This window comes from Dicentrarchus labrax, unplaced genomic scaffold, assembly GCF_905237075.1.
Source record: "Dicentrarchus labrax unplaced genomic scaffold, dlabrax2021, whole genome shotgun sequence".
In the NCBI taxonomy this organism is placed as follows: domain Eukaryota; kingdom Metazoa; phylum Chordata; class Actinopteri; family Moronidae; genus Dicentrarchus; species Dicentrarchus labrax.
Window position 1 is genome coordinate 24508341 of NW_026136720.1, and position 15281 is coordinate 24523621.

Consider the following 15281-nt stretch of genomic DNA (forward strand, 5'->3'; position numbering starts at 1 on the left):
GACGCCTTAAAAGCGAGGCGCACTGCAGGGCTTTTCCTCCAATTGATCCCAACCATCAATCACACTGATGCATTAATGTATTTTTTAGAAAGGTGAGGCTTTTTTTTTTTTTTTGCCTAATTGATTCTAAACCGCTCGGGTGTTGCCATTACTAAGAATGTTCAACAGCAGCTATGGTCTTGCAGTTGAAACTAGAAAGGCACTCGGAGAGCACAGACCTCGCCAAGGCCAATAGTCCAGTCTGCAAATCTGCACACCATTCACATTCATCACAACGGGTTTGTACATGCTCAACTCATTCAGTTTATTTGGCCATAGGAAAGTGAAAAATAATTTGTGGTTCCGCTCCAAAATTTTATTGGCTCTTCCTTGGCCCATGCTGCACCCTTCCAACAAGTTTAATGAAAATCTCTTAATAGTTTTTCTGTAATCCTGGTGCCCTCTTTGGCGGAGGTAAATATAGCAGTAACAGACACGAAAATCTAAAAGCTTGATCACTACACAAAACTAGCTCTGATTTAATCCAAATTCAACATTTGATGTTTATGTTGCAGCTATTTCTGTCTGTTTCAGTTGTTTTACAGATGAGATGGTGCAGTCCCTTTTGCCGGTGATGAAGTTAGGAGGTTATTTCAAGTATAGGCGGAATTACAAAGTACCTTTTTAAGTAAGCGATTACATCATCGTTCCCATTATCATTTCCGCATTCGATGCTGATTCTTTGTTCAGTTTATGCTAAGTTTCAGTTGTTGGTTCAAACGTTGGGTTCAGTGGAAAGCTAGGCCTTAATACAGTAAGTACTGTTTATAAGGTTAATAGCTCAGCGGCCAGCTGTCTGCAGCAGAGTTACCACATCAGGCTAGTTTCTTTGGGTTTTGCAGTTTTTTAATAAGCTTTAAATTGGGAAGTAGGATACCGTATATCAGCATCAGAGCTGGTATGTAGTATGGTATGGGTAACAAAAACACGATTCCTATTTCCTTATGACGGCTAGAGGCTTGTGGATTGAGGCTATGTAAACCACGACTGGCATAATGAATATGTGACTGAACTGTCAGAGGATGAGTTGCATTGTGAGACTATGTATATATGGGAGTATATCTTTGGTTCTGCTGCATCAATATTGATCCTTTTTTTTGTCTTGTCTAGAGTTTGACAATGATATGGGAGTGCAATGCTAAATGCTTTTTAGGTACTCTTTAAATATAATAGGGTCACTCAAGCAAAGCCGTGCATCTGCTGTATGTGTTCCTAAACCTTGAAATAGTTTACTTACCTCTTTCTTTTAGGATATCCAATATAAAATTGGGATGGACAGCTGTTTGATCTACAATACCATTCAAATTATGTTTTTCATTATCTTTTTTTTGTTGTGGTTGCTTTTCAATGCAGCAAATCAAACCAGCAGCCTTCTGGTCTTCTCACCTCTCTGGCCTTCAGTCCATCACTGTCTCCTTATTAGACTTGTATTTTTACTACTCTGATTAAAAGTAAATTTAACTTGGATCACAAATGCAGTGAATTTCGATGGTCTTAGGCCAAACAGCCTCATTAGCGGCAGACTGCAGATCATCATGAAGGTCTCAGTATGTCGACACACTGCTGCTCAGTAATTAGACGGTCACTGAGACACCCATCTTCACAGCGAGCACCATCCAAACTGGAACAGCACTTAGAGTATTTTCACATGTAGCAGTGCTGACATGCACTCAGAGTGAAGACGAAGATTGTAGCATGAAGACAGAAAGTGGCACCATGGGACTGGACATACCCCGAATATGAGTTTTCAGGTTTAGGGTGAATCAGTGGGGAGTAGTTTGCCTCGAAAACCATAAAATCTGAGTTACATAGTCCCTATGCTGCCTCTTTCATCTGCAGTATGGATGAGAAACAGCAATGAAGGAGGTAAAATTCTTCCTTGAAAGATCCTGTTGAAATAACATATACAATGCAGTGGTTTATTTGCCACGATCAATGGTTTCCTCTGAGCTCTAATATGCTCTACAGCTTCACATTATTTGTACAAAGCACCTAATCCTATCAGTAATACAACACATGTAAACGTCACATGGAGACACCAGTTCATGGGGCAAAATATGTTTTCAAGGGAAAAACTTGACTCAAACATCAGCTCTGTGTGAGTGGAGATGTTCAATCACGCGTAAAGTAATTGATGCAGTTTCTTTTCGAACCTCAAATCCATACAGTGTCACACAGAAATGATGTTTTTTTACCTCCAGCTGACATCATCATCATTAAACCCCATTATCTCCCAGACAACAGTGATCACAAAATTGTTGAAAAACTGACAATTTTTTACTTTTTCCTGTGTTAGATAGTGACAGAGATACAGGAATACCGGAAACAGGAACATATATAATAGTGTTACAACACAGGGGTTTACAAAATTGTCTTCAATAGAGTATCAAAACAAGTAGCTTCAGTTACAGTTCAAATGTGTAGACTTGCAACATTTTCCCTTTAAAAACTTTAACTTTTGTTTTCCTCTCCAGAACATGTTTAAGCTAGAAAATGATCAAGTACCCCTCCGCTCAAAAATACATATGAGGGAGAAGCCGTATGTAATTTTAAGAATCTTGAACAAGGTCATTTAAAACTTTTTGTGGAAAACCATATCAGGCACAAATTACAGCTAAGTATTTGTATACAGTATGTCTTAAAACATGCCTTTGAGTCTTTGAAACAGCCATGATGCTAAGCTAGTAATTTTGTAAGTGACAAGTCAAACTTTTCTGTAAACATACAGATTCTGCATTATGTCTGTCTAACGTCTGAATGAAAACACACGACAGCACTTAACGTTTAGCAAAGGTAATCACAACTATCTTGTGTCAGTGTGTTACTGTTTCAGATTTTGTTTCTTGTTGTTCTGCTTTGTTTAGTCAGGTTGGACATGTTCTAATTCCGTAATGTCTCCTTAGTGTAAATTTATTTGTCTGCGTCTTGTTACTGGGTAAACAGCTGCAGGTTTGAATCTCTATGGGAGCCTGTGACTGATGCATATGTTTTTAATAAACCATTTGAGGCAACATTTAATGTGTACCTGTAAAGCAAAATGTGATCAGTTATTGACTATGAAATCTTGCAAATTGAATATTTTTCTTGATCAGACCAAAAACTACTGATTTCAATGTAAATGGTGATGAAGGATGAATTGGTAAAGGAGAGTTCACAGGAAAATTGTTGTTATCTTACATTATTAGTAAGATTAGTACAACCCTGAAAGACTAAAAATTAATAAATGGACTCTTTGGAAAGTACTGTTGATCAATAATGTGAATATTAATATTACTGTAAAATGTGTCTTGATAAAGAAAAATCACATTCTATGCCAGCAGCAGAAGTGCTGTTGACCTCTGACCTTTCTACGTTCTGAATGATTATTAAAACCACTCAGCCTGTCAGGCCACAGCTGAACACACATGTTCAGTCTTCGGGCATTACTGGTTCAGGTCTTGTTGAGTCCCTCACAGTCCGTCTCCTGATCTGCATGGACCTCCATGATCTTTAGGCTGCTGATGACCTGCAAATATCAAAAAATGTCATTCGGTTCCAAATTGTGATATCTAAGGAGTAAGATCTAATAATGCTGGTGATTGGCTGTCTAACATTACCTGTCATAGTTGCATCATGCAGGAAAACACTTAAAGCTCAGAAACGGGGCTCCATGTTATGTTTTTGCTGCCAGCAGCTTAATTGCACAGACAACCTTCTTTAGATTAGGTAGACTAGATGCTGCAATGCTGTGTTGCTGCCATTCTTTTGTTATTAATGTTTCTTTTTATAGTTTGTATTTTTATAGTTTAATACTGTACAGTTATTCCATTGTAGTCCAGTTGTCCAGGTTGAGTAAGGTGTGCAGAGTAACAGTAACAGTTTCTCCAGCTGCTCCCAGGTCTTTGAACAGCTTCCTCCTTTGAAGTGAGTAAGTTTACTGTAATATGTCATTCTTTTTGTTGAAATAGATCCCAACATCTACAAGAGCAACAGAGGGAGAGTTGTGGATAAGACGAGGACGGTGTGTTGGCATTGCTCCACTGTTTGTGTGCTTTGAATGTTTAACTATAGCCAAGGGAGAACATATTGACACTCAAATAACACTAGTTCAACATGAGTCCCCAGCAAGAGGATTGTGTCCGCCTTTAACAACTTTGGCTACGGTCTTTTCAAAATAAATGAAAAGAAACATATCTTTTTGCATTTGTAGTTTAATGGTGCCATGTTTGTACGTGCAAGTATAGGGAGTGGTGGTGTTGTAAAAGGTGTGTGGTAGAAGATGTGCAGTGACCACCTGCCCTGACTTCAATGTGGAGTTAATTCCTCCAATGTGGGGTCGGAACAGGTGATGGTTCACCGCATGGTTCTCTGATTGACGGGGCAGCCAAACATCCAGAGGCATTTCTTGGCAGTACAAAGGAGAAGTTGTACAAGATTGGAGTCTTGAAACAGGAAACGAGTGTAGTTTGAGTGGTGTGGGAAAACTTGGGGAGAGACAAACGAGGAGGCTTGTCTTGTTCCCTTCGAGACAGATACCTCAAAGCCACTGATACCACAGGAAGCAGGAGAGAACACCTTTTTTTTTTGTTAAATTGGGTGAGCAGACTTTAAAGTCCTGTCCACAAGCCTTTATAGTCTTTGAATAGAACTCTATAGAGGAAGCAGTGCGTCAGTAATTCTCATTGATTCTCCTTTGCTGATTATTTCCTTCGCTGTAACTGGCTCCGAACATAAATAGCTTACAGATTACTTCACGGCCCATTGAGACATCATCCTCGCCTGTATAACAACCAGAGTGTGTCTGTTGCCAGGACAGATTCTATTATTGTCCTGCTTCATTAGACGCCAGAATAGAAAGAAGGTTGAAGGAGGGGGGGGGAGAGAAATGAAAAGAAACCAGAGCTAATTCCATTTTTAAATGCTCACCTGTGTTTCCAGGGTTTCATTAAAATCTTGGTGCCATGTACTCTATTCAAAAACTGTTCTCCACACTTTGGATTTACTAGTGTCTCATAATCTTGTTTAAATGACCCAACAGAAATAGACTAATTGGTTAATGTGGTTTGTTTTAAAATGATATCAAATGTTAAAGGTGTCTCTGGTAGCTGTGAACCCACAGACAATTGCCAACAAAGAGTTTTCTAGCCTCTTTTAGCTGCTAGTTTTGGTTTTATGGCACATTTACTGTCTGCTTTAGTCTCAGTGTTTCTAGCAGCGGCATGCAGCTGTCTTGGGTAACCAAGTTCTGACAAAACCCACTGTAACACTACCTGAAACAATTCTAATAAAACAATAATTTTATTATGAGGCTGATTTCACCCTCTTTAATTTGATGGCTTCAATTATAGCCTCGTAGTGGAGGATAACTTGCTACTGAATGCTTTACAGCTGTATCAGAGCCTTGTTGATCGTCACACTTCATTAGCAGTGATAGCAGTAAAAGGTTGACATATTATGCGCTCTTTGGTCAGTGGATCAGTTTTAGAGTCTTACTGTGGTTTGTGAGAACCGGCAGAACTGCAACACCTCACCAATAATGATGTGAAAATTCCAGCAGGCCTTGGACTTCTTGTATTTGAGGATTTTATGGTTTTTATCCAGATGCTAAAGGTGAGCCTAAGGATTATTACACAACATAACTGCAACATATTTAAAAGATGTGTGCCCGTGAAGGACATGAAGACCACTCATTTATTTTCACTCTATTTCATAGCAACGTTTCTTCTATTCAAACAGCGTATGCCTTTTGAATGTCTGTTCTTTGTTCAACAATGTAACAGCATCATGTTCCGTTTAACATTATTATCCTATCTTTAATGTCACAATCCAAATCAGAGCCATGACTGTAACCACCTTACGGAGTGCAGAGCAAAGTTTTGGTGGGCAGGCATATGGAGAACGGAGATGTGGGGTGTCAGAGCCGTGAAAAAGAGATGGGAAACTGGTTTGTAATTTAATAATGGAGCTCAGTGGGCGGGCATTTTGCTACACCAGGAACCTCTCTAAATGCACAGTTTCTGTGCAGTACTGTGTGAGATTATTTTTTATAATGTCTTAGTTCTGATGGTAAGAAAAAATCACCCTAATATTAGGGTTGGTAAAATCAATCATCCCTTAAATCGTTGATATTTGATCCAATTGCCAATCAGCACGAGCCTAGCTTGAATGGTTACAGTTGGCCATGGCTCAGCTTGGATCTATAGGATTGTGTACAGGGCAAAAAAAAAAAGATAATTTAGTGTGCAGTTCTTTAAAGGTCCAGTGTGTAACATTTAGGAGGATCTATTGGCAGAAATGGAATATAATATTCATAACTATGTTTTCATTAGTGTATAATCCCCTGGAACAAGGCTTTAATTAGGGCTGTGTATTGGCAAAAATCTGCCAATACATTACTTACTTACTTACTTACATACATGGTTTACGATTCATTTCGATTGTGATATATGCAATTTTAAAAATTATTTTTTTAGGAAAACTGTCATGGTATGAAGAACACACCACCATATAAAGTATTTTTCAAAAGTTAGTAAAAAAAAGTTTACTTTCTAGCAGTTGGGGGTTTAAACCGTTAAATTATTTTGAGAATGGATACAATATCACAAAACAAAATTTCGCAATACTCAAGTGTATTGATATTTTCTTACACCTGTAGCTTTTATATCTACAGATATAATTTACATGGTCATTTCCAAAAACATCTTTATCAAAATAGCATTACTTCTCCTTTTTTACATTTACTTAATGTAAAAAAAAAAAAAGACCCTTCAAATTAGAAGAGAGGAGGAGGAGGATAAAAATACACTCTGCAGGGAGTGAGTGAGCCTGAGAGAGGTGTACACTTCTCTTTCAATAATGGAAAAGATGGAGGGAGATAAAAATAGAAGAGAGGAGGACCTACAGCTGTGGAGGGATGGAGAGTCCAGGTGTTCAGATCAGCTGGTCTCCGAGGGTAAACAGCAGTGACAGTCCATTCTGTGTGTGTGTGTGTGTGTGTGTGTGTGTGTGTGTGTGTGTGTGTGTGTGTGTGTGTGTGTGTGTGTGTGTGTGTGTGTGTGTGTGTGTGTGTTCATTAAAATCTCTGAAGATATTTATTCCATTGCGATTTTGAAAGACTATTAGAATATTACACAGGAGAAGTCAACTGAAAAACATTTCCTTTCTGCAGATTGGGTGGATATTTTCCCTACAAATGACTTTGTTAGCTGGGGGAATTTTTTAATTAAGTTCTGTGCAGGAGCGTTACTCCACTGAAAATTTAAATGGTGTCCGCTAAATATAAAACAATGTATTGATAAGGAGGAAAAAAGGGAGCATCAGAGGGCTGAATGACAAGGGTGAGAAAAAAAACAGGCTGCAAAAGGATCTTTACAACTAGAATTAATGTTGAAAAGAACAAGCTTATAGTTCTGCTTGCTTGTCTTTAAACCTGGAGACTTTAACAGATAAATGGACGTCTGTTACTTTCAAACCCTTGCCAAACGAGTTCTGATTAAGTCTATCACTGCCAGGTACATCTCTCTGTATTTTGTCAGTTTTTAAATATGGTGTCCGTGGGGACAACCAGCCAGTGTTAATTTCAGCAGCTATTTCAGACAGTGACATTCCATTGTAAATTTGTTAGTCAAAATCTTTCTCTCTTTAATTAAATTAGGCTTATAGGTATCCAAATCTGGAATAAAGGTGACAGTATCAAGTGCAGAATTTTAAGATTTTAAGCACCTCAATGGCCTTTATGAGCTGTGTGTCCCAGCCATTGCTGCAGCTCCAACTGTGTAGATAAGTGGAACAAATCAGTCCACATCAATACAGTGCAATACTAACTTCCTGTAGATCACCAATATGCACCCCATTTTGTTATAACCCAGGTGGTGTATGCCAGTGTCATACAATGTGTTTGCCAATGAGCTATTGCAGCACTGTAAGGAATTAATGTTTCTGTGTTGTGTTGTGTCCGGCCATATCTGTTTCTCTATTTCTATTGGGAGTCCATCAACACCACACTTAGAAAATCCAGTGGTTTTAGTCTGCATGCTGCCAGTTTTAACACCTACTTCTACTTTGTGAATTCACAACATAATTAAAATGATATAGTCTGACAGTGAATCACAGAGCAAATGTTTCAAGTGCAGAGTTGTGATGATGGTATAAATACACTAATATAATTTAACCAAGTTTCACATAAAAGCTTTTTGCAATAAACTTAGGAATCTTTTTAAAGTTGCATTAATGTTTTGGATGCCATTAATCACAGGGTCTGTTGTTAGCTCCCTGGCTCCTCCTGTCTGAAGTTCATGTCAATTAGTGTCCTTGACAAATTTATAGTTCCAATACAGATACTAGTGTATATTATTTGGCGCACATGTATCATATCGGTACTCTGTATCAAGTTCAGGTATCGAGTTCGGATTCTTGAACAAAAAAAATGGTATCAGAACATCTCTGCCCAAACTGCTGTTGACACCTTTTTGGAGCAGTCTGAGTTGGTTTATTATCTGCTTTACATTTACAGGTAGATGAAGCTCTAATATATTGCCAGCAGCTTCAGCATCGAGAGGAAGCTCTGCAATTCTGTCTGAAAATCTGCTTTCTGCCCCTGAGCTACTTTCTTCTTGTGTTTTATTTTCCTCTCAGTCTTTTGAACTATATCTCCACATATTTTGTGGGGTTTTTCCCCCTCCATTGTTCTTTTGATTCTTGCCTGTAACTGATGGCAGGGTGTAATTGTGTCTTTTTTCTCTGCCAGTCTTTCATCTGTCAGATGATTAGTCTGTGATCATCTGTGTTTGTGCACAGAAGGTTGTTCAGTTTGTAATAAGACAATGGTTTAACACTCATAAAATGAACACATAAAAAATTAGATACCTGAAGATGATTGCTCAAATATAAATTAAATTGAATTTGTTTTATTACAACAAAGCAAGCTCAGTTTTAAGTTTTTGCAGATTTGGTCTCTGATTCCGTTGCTGTGCAGATAATGATGGGGTGAAGTTAAAGTTGATCTTTATAGAGCATGTTGGGTACATTTCATTTCATTTTTTATTTCTGATTGTTGTGACAAAGTTTTGTATTTTTCTTCCTGAAGTGAGCAGCACAGTGCCAGCTCATACTGAGTTGCTTTCCACACCATTTAATTTCAGCACATGAAGAGTCACTTGCTCTTCGGGCCTTCTGTAAATGTGATTTTGCTAATCAACTGTAGATGAACACTAGTTTGAAGGACACACATTTATCAAAAGGAACATGGCCATCTTACATTTTCCTGTGACCCTTTATCAATAAATTCCATTTTTTGGTCCATTAACATTCAGCAGAGTGAGTGCCATTTTAAGCATTCCAAGAAGACTTTTCCAATTTTGGTGATTAATTCACTTTAAATGATTAAGGTAAATTGGGCGTTAAATACTAATTTACACAATTTCACAATTCACAATTCAAATGGCTTTATTGGCATGACGTAACACTGTACATATTGCCAAAGCAAGCGTTTGGAATTAAAAATAATAATAGTAACAATAAAGTTTACAATAAATTTAGAATAAATTAATAGTAATCTATACTGTTGGTAATACTGTAACTATGGTTGATTCAATCACAATCACAGTCACAATCAATCAATCTCAGTCAATAAGTAATTAATTACAATGAATCAATCAATCAGTTTGTGTAAACTAAAAATGTAATTAAAACAGTAGTAAAGTAACAGGCTACAGTTAAAACAAGTAGTCTGTTGTCAATATAACAGTAATAACAAATTATGAAATATAATATATAATATATATTATATTAAAATATATTAAAATAGAATAGATAGATCAAACTGTAAATGTGTGTGTGTGTGTGTGTGTGTGTGTGTGTGTGTATATATATATATATTAAAAAACAAAGAAAACACAAAAAAAACAACAACAACTAAAACAATCAATTATTTTATACATTTATCTGAGTTGTTATCTACACTGTCTCAGGGGAAGAGCGGGTCGTCCAATAATCGGAATGTTATTTGTTGTCACATGTCGGAGTATCCTTGAGCAACTACTGTACTGAACCTCGAATTGCTCCCTAGGCTGTGCACTGTGTGTGAATGTGTATGAATGAGGTAGTTTCTGTTCGATGGACTTTGCCATCGCTGAGTGAATGTGTGTGAAAGGGTGAATGTGGCACGTAGTGTAAAAAGCACTTTGAGTGGTCGGACTAGAAAGGCGCTATACAAGCACAGGTCCATTTACCATTACTGTCTGCCCTTACAGGCATACTGAGTAAAGCTCTTTTTGCGTTGGAGTAGTATCATCAATATATTATTTGTAGTAATTGCTGAGGACATGGGTGATCTTAATCCTGTGTGAATCTGCCATGTCCCTAACTTATAAAGTATAAATTCCACGGTAAATGACCTACCTTATATCTCCAAGCACAGAGGTCCTGTAATAATATTAGTCTCATGCAAATCGGCATCTCTGTGATTTGTTTTTGCAAGGTATCAAACTGGTATTTTAATTTAACAGAGTACGTACTTAAGGTGGAGCGACAGGGGAAGAAATATGGTGCTGCACCTATGTAGTGACGTATTTTAAGATAAGTTGTTTTTTAGCTGAGTGGAGAAGGTTCTGCAGCTGTTGCTGGTGTTTCAGGCTTTTCTCCTTCTTTCATCGGTCAGACTTACAGACCTGCAGCTTTTTTTACATTCTTGACACAGACCGAAAGCAGAGGAGAGACACGTTTTTATAGAGTCCTAACCTCACACCCTGCACGTTGCCCAAAGGTTGACACCCAGAAACTTCCTAAACACAGGAAAAAGAGAAAATACAGGCAGGGGGCAGGGTCTCTGCTGATGCTGACACTGCCACATGCTTCTAGTGGGTCATAAGTGATTATTTAGAGGGATTATTTTTAGTCTAGACACTTGGGGAAATCCTCCTCATTATGCCTTCAACCAAAACGTGTTTTTTAGTGCTAATACCGGACCTTTCTTTGTGTTTTTAAGTCAGTGTCTAACAGTTTGATGTGCCTTTCTGATGTGCTGATGTGTTGCAGAGACTTTAATGGCGTCATATGAAGGCTGGTTGTCATAGAAATACTCTATGAGGCAGAATTAGAAAGGCTGCAAACAAAGACCACATAATAGAAGTCATGGTAACAAAGCTAGAATGTACTCTGATCTGCGTGTGTGTGCTTGTTAATTTTAGTACATGCAGCCAAGTGTCAGTAATTGCCTCTATCATCCTCTTACAGGGGAGGCAGATTAATCAACGGAACCTCGAATGAATTTCAGATCTATTAAATGCTGTGTCTGTAAATTTCACATCTTAAGAAGTCCAATGTGAGTTGAAATCGTCTGTATCAGAATCTCACTTTGTGACCCTAACTAAGGTAGAAGTAGATTCGGAAGAATCTTAACTCTGATTTTAATGACAAAATAAAATCAGAGTTAAGATCCCTCCGAATCTACTACTGTTTACACTAAATTAGGTAAGCCATGTTTTGTTCACTTTGTGCCTTCCACTGTGCATGAACATATAATAATAACTAAATAAATAACAGTACTTTGATTGTTGTGTTTTTCACCGATAGTATAATGCAAGAATTTTACTTTCTCTCAGTGACCTTACATGTCAGATAAACTGACTGGAACTGAATTGGACATAAGGGCAGGTTGGAGAAACTAGCAAGAGACGGCTAGATTTTGAAAGTATCCAAACGATAAAAATCCCATCCCCTGATATAAACCTCTTTGTGTAACTCTGCTGAGTGAAACGTGTTGTTTGATAGCGGTGGACTGTGAGCTCTCTTTTTTCAGTAGAGGTAATTAGATTTCAGTGTAATTAACTGGAGACACAACAAGGAATGCAAAGTAACCGTGTACAGCAGTTGTTTTTCTGACCACAAAAAGTTAATCACGCTGCTGACTGATGCTACACAAACTTGTCAGTTCAGATAAAGTGCTTCTGGGTAATACTTTCATCATTATCACATATTTAATAGAGATGGCGAATTATTGAGGAATCAGAGCCCTGTTTTAAGCTTGCAATGTTTACTTTTTCTGAAGAACAAAAGAAAAGGCAAATCCTCCAAACAAAACAAAGTGATTATAAGTAAATAACCAAATAAATAAAAACAGAAAGGCAGTGACACAAATAAGGAAGGAAGGCTAGCTCAATCAAAAGCATCATGACACAAACTTTTATAAAATTGTATCAAGCTTGAAAATCACAAATGTCTGAAATTAATCTTTTCAATGACAGTATCTATAGTTAGTACGCTACATACAGTTATTATGCTGCATTATCATTATTTATATTATTTAAGTATATAAACACATCTTGACCTTCCCCACTACTCTCAAACACTGATGACTCTACAAGAGATAAACACTGAGTGAGTCACGAGTAAACAGTAAAAACATTTAGTGAATTGAATTTAAAAGTCTATCTGTCAGACAGAACTTGACATGTGCACGATGGTTCGACCTCCATTACTCTGATAATGAATTCCTTTTTCTTCCTCACAATGCTGAGTTAATTAGAACTCAGTGATCAGCAGACCTCATCAGTGACGACTGCACAACAATGACTAAACATGCCTGTTAGTTTATGTCAGAGCCTCAGCTCTCAGCACATAGAGCCACACAACCACATTTCTGATAGATTTTGTCGACTGAAGTGTCAGCAGAAAGATAATAGAAAAAAAAAAAACCTGTCAAATTGTCCATGAACAAATCTCCATCTCTCAGCAATTAGTGAAGGCGGATGTCAGGCCTGACAGGGAGTGGTTACATGAGATAATGGTGAGAATGTTATTGGTCCAGAATGAAATATGTCAACAATTGTTAGATGGATTGTCACCGAAGGTTTTACATACAATCATCCGCAGGTGACGAAGTCTTAACCTTTTCTCTAGCACCTCCTACATGACCCATTTTATGGATATTTCATATTATATATATAACAATATAACAATAACAATATCAGTAGAGAACAACTGATAAACTGTACAATGAACAATTTGGATGAATTTTAAACAAATTATTTCCTGTGAATATTGATCAGTGATGAGTTTTCCTGGAATTTTTATAACAATGCTGTTTTTCTGTGCTTTTTTTAACAATCATACATGCTTCTTTTTTTACGATCTATCAGCTTTTTGGTTTAGTACTTTTCTAATGCAGAATGCCTCATCCTGTTGAGCAGAGTAAAGGTTCTGTGAATATAGCTGTTCAGGTTTTCAAAGTTCAGATCTTGAATAATAATTTATAAAATTCTGAAATGCTGGGATATGTCTACTGTATATATATATTTTTTAGTTTTTTCTTACACCCCTTGAAGCTTTGGTAACCCCTTCGTGGGGTCCCAACCCCCAGCTTAGGAACCACTGCTCTGGCGCAACCATTAGTCCAAGTGAAATGTCGTGGCGACTATCATCACAGGATGAATTTTGATAACTTTGGCGAACCCTTAACGATCCTCTCCAGGAATGTATTAAGGCATACAGTACCGACAATTAATCAGCTCGGACATTAATGTCTGTCTGATATGTTTTTTTCTGCAAAGTATAATTTTTACATTAACATCCGTAAAAAGTAATTTACTCCTTCTACCTCATTAAAAATTCCAGAATCTATGAATATGCTTTGCTAAAGGTTTCCTGCTGAACACAAGATGTCTCCTACTTCACTATAAACTCCATTCTCATTGTATGTGTACTGGAGGCTTCAAATTTCTACTTCACACTTGTAGAAGTAGAAAATTGCACCAGGTTTGACTTCCAAAGTATTTGTGATGTGAACTTTCCACTTTCAGATGAGATGTGAAAACATCCTTCTAGTGTCAAACTCTGCACAGACGGCACTTTGCACAGTGAAGATCAAACATTTAACTGTAGGAATGATTTTTGGCTGGAGGAGAACTTTTCATCTGTTACCATATATATAGCTCACAATCGTGGTTATTTTCTTGCAGCTTGGTGTCATTTGCATGCGATTTAATCAAGGTATTGTAAACACGATGGACAGATGTGTGTCATGGCTCTGTGCTTTAATGCAGCACTTGACACGCTAAAGACTTTGTGGATGGGTGTTTTCTGCTTCCTTTAAAACTGCAACACAAATCCAAACATCTTTAGAATCCCTTCAGCCATGTCAGGAACTACAAACAGTCCTTCAGATGAGGTTGTGTTTGTAAGAAAGAACTGCAGGCTGCCAACAGAAAGCTAGCCAGGACATGGACTGAGAAGTCTAGAAGTTGAGGGTCTCAGACTTCCATGTTCATCTGCAGTTGTGGCTCCTCCTCCTCCTGATTTTTAGTTTAGAATTTTGCCCTTCAGCATTTTTCTATTCAGCTGCAGGTCTTGATAACTCCTCAGTGTGACTAAATTAAGTTAGCATTCTCTGTTAACGAGACACTGACAGCTGATTTTTAACTGATTCTCTGGGATCCATTTTGGTACAGGCTCAAATTAAACGGCTTATCTTCTCTGTGTTATCGACTCTCAGGGTTCCACTTGTCTCTTGGTTTCAGGCGAGTTTCCATCAGAGCTGCTTTATCTGTGATTGTCATTCTAGACGCCTCTGCTCATCACAGATTTGTGAAACGAGGCGCTGTTTTCTGCCAAGTAAGCAAACCTTGTTCAGTTTCCACTCTGCTTTCATCTTCTTTGAGTCTCGCTGGTATCAAGTTTAACAGACAACTTGTTGGCCAACCCTCCTGCTCAGTGTGGAGCTCTCAAACAGCACAGCTCTCTGTGGTCAAGGTGAAATTGCAGCGGTGACTGTAAACATGAGTTTTATAAGACTCTGGGCCATCGAGTTTCTTCTCTTGTTCTAATAATGAACACTACTACTGGCTGTAGCCTGAAAAGACAAGTTCAATCAAAGCTTAGAAAAAAGACAAGGACACGTCAAAAATAACTCATATACATTCAAGTCAAACTGATCACTCAACATGATGTCAATTTGTGCATGTAGCTGGGGTAGCTCTAGCTCAGGTTGTAGAGCATATCTGCCACAATTGGTAGGTTGCTTGTTTGATTCTTTGCTTCTCCTGTTCACATGTTGAAGTGTCTTTATGCCAGACGCTGAACCCCAATAAGTAAGGTGCTTTGGATTAAAAGTCTCTGCCAAATCAGTTTAATGCAGTTGCTTCAAGGTGATAATGGGGAGGGGTTTTTTTTACTATCGCTTGTTAAACTACAGCTCAAACACACTGTGGGGCTAAAACATTTTGTTTGTCAGTTACGGGAACAGAACATTCTAATCCAGGCCAAAGAGT

At 37.9% G+C, this 15281-nt stretch overlaps 1 protein-coding gene across 8 annotated transcripts in view; it reads left to right on the forward strand.

The window, feature by feature from the left end:
* Positions 1-15281, forward strand: part of cadps2 (Ca++-dependent secretion activator 2) — a 200163-nt gene that overhangs the window by 70056 nt on the left and 114826 nt on the right. The gene's annotated exons all lie outside the window — the stretch shown is intronic.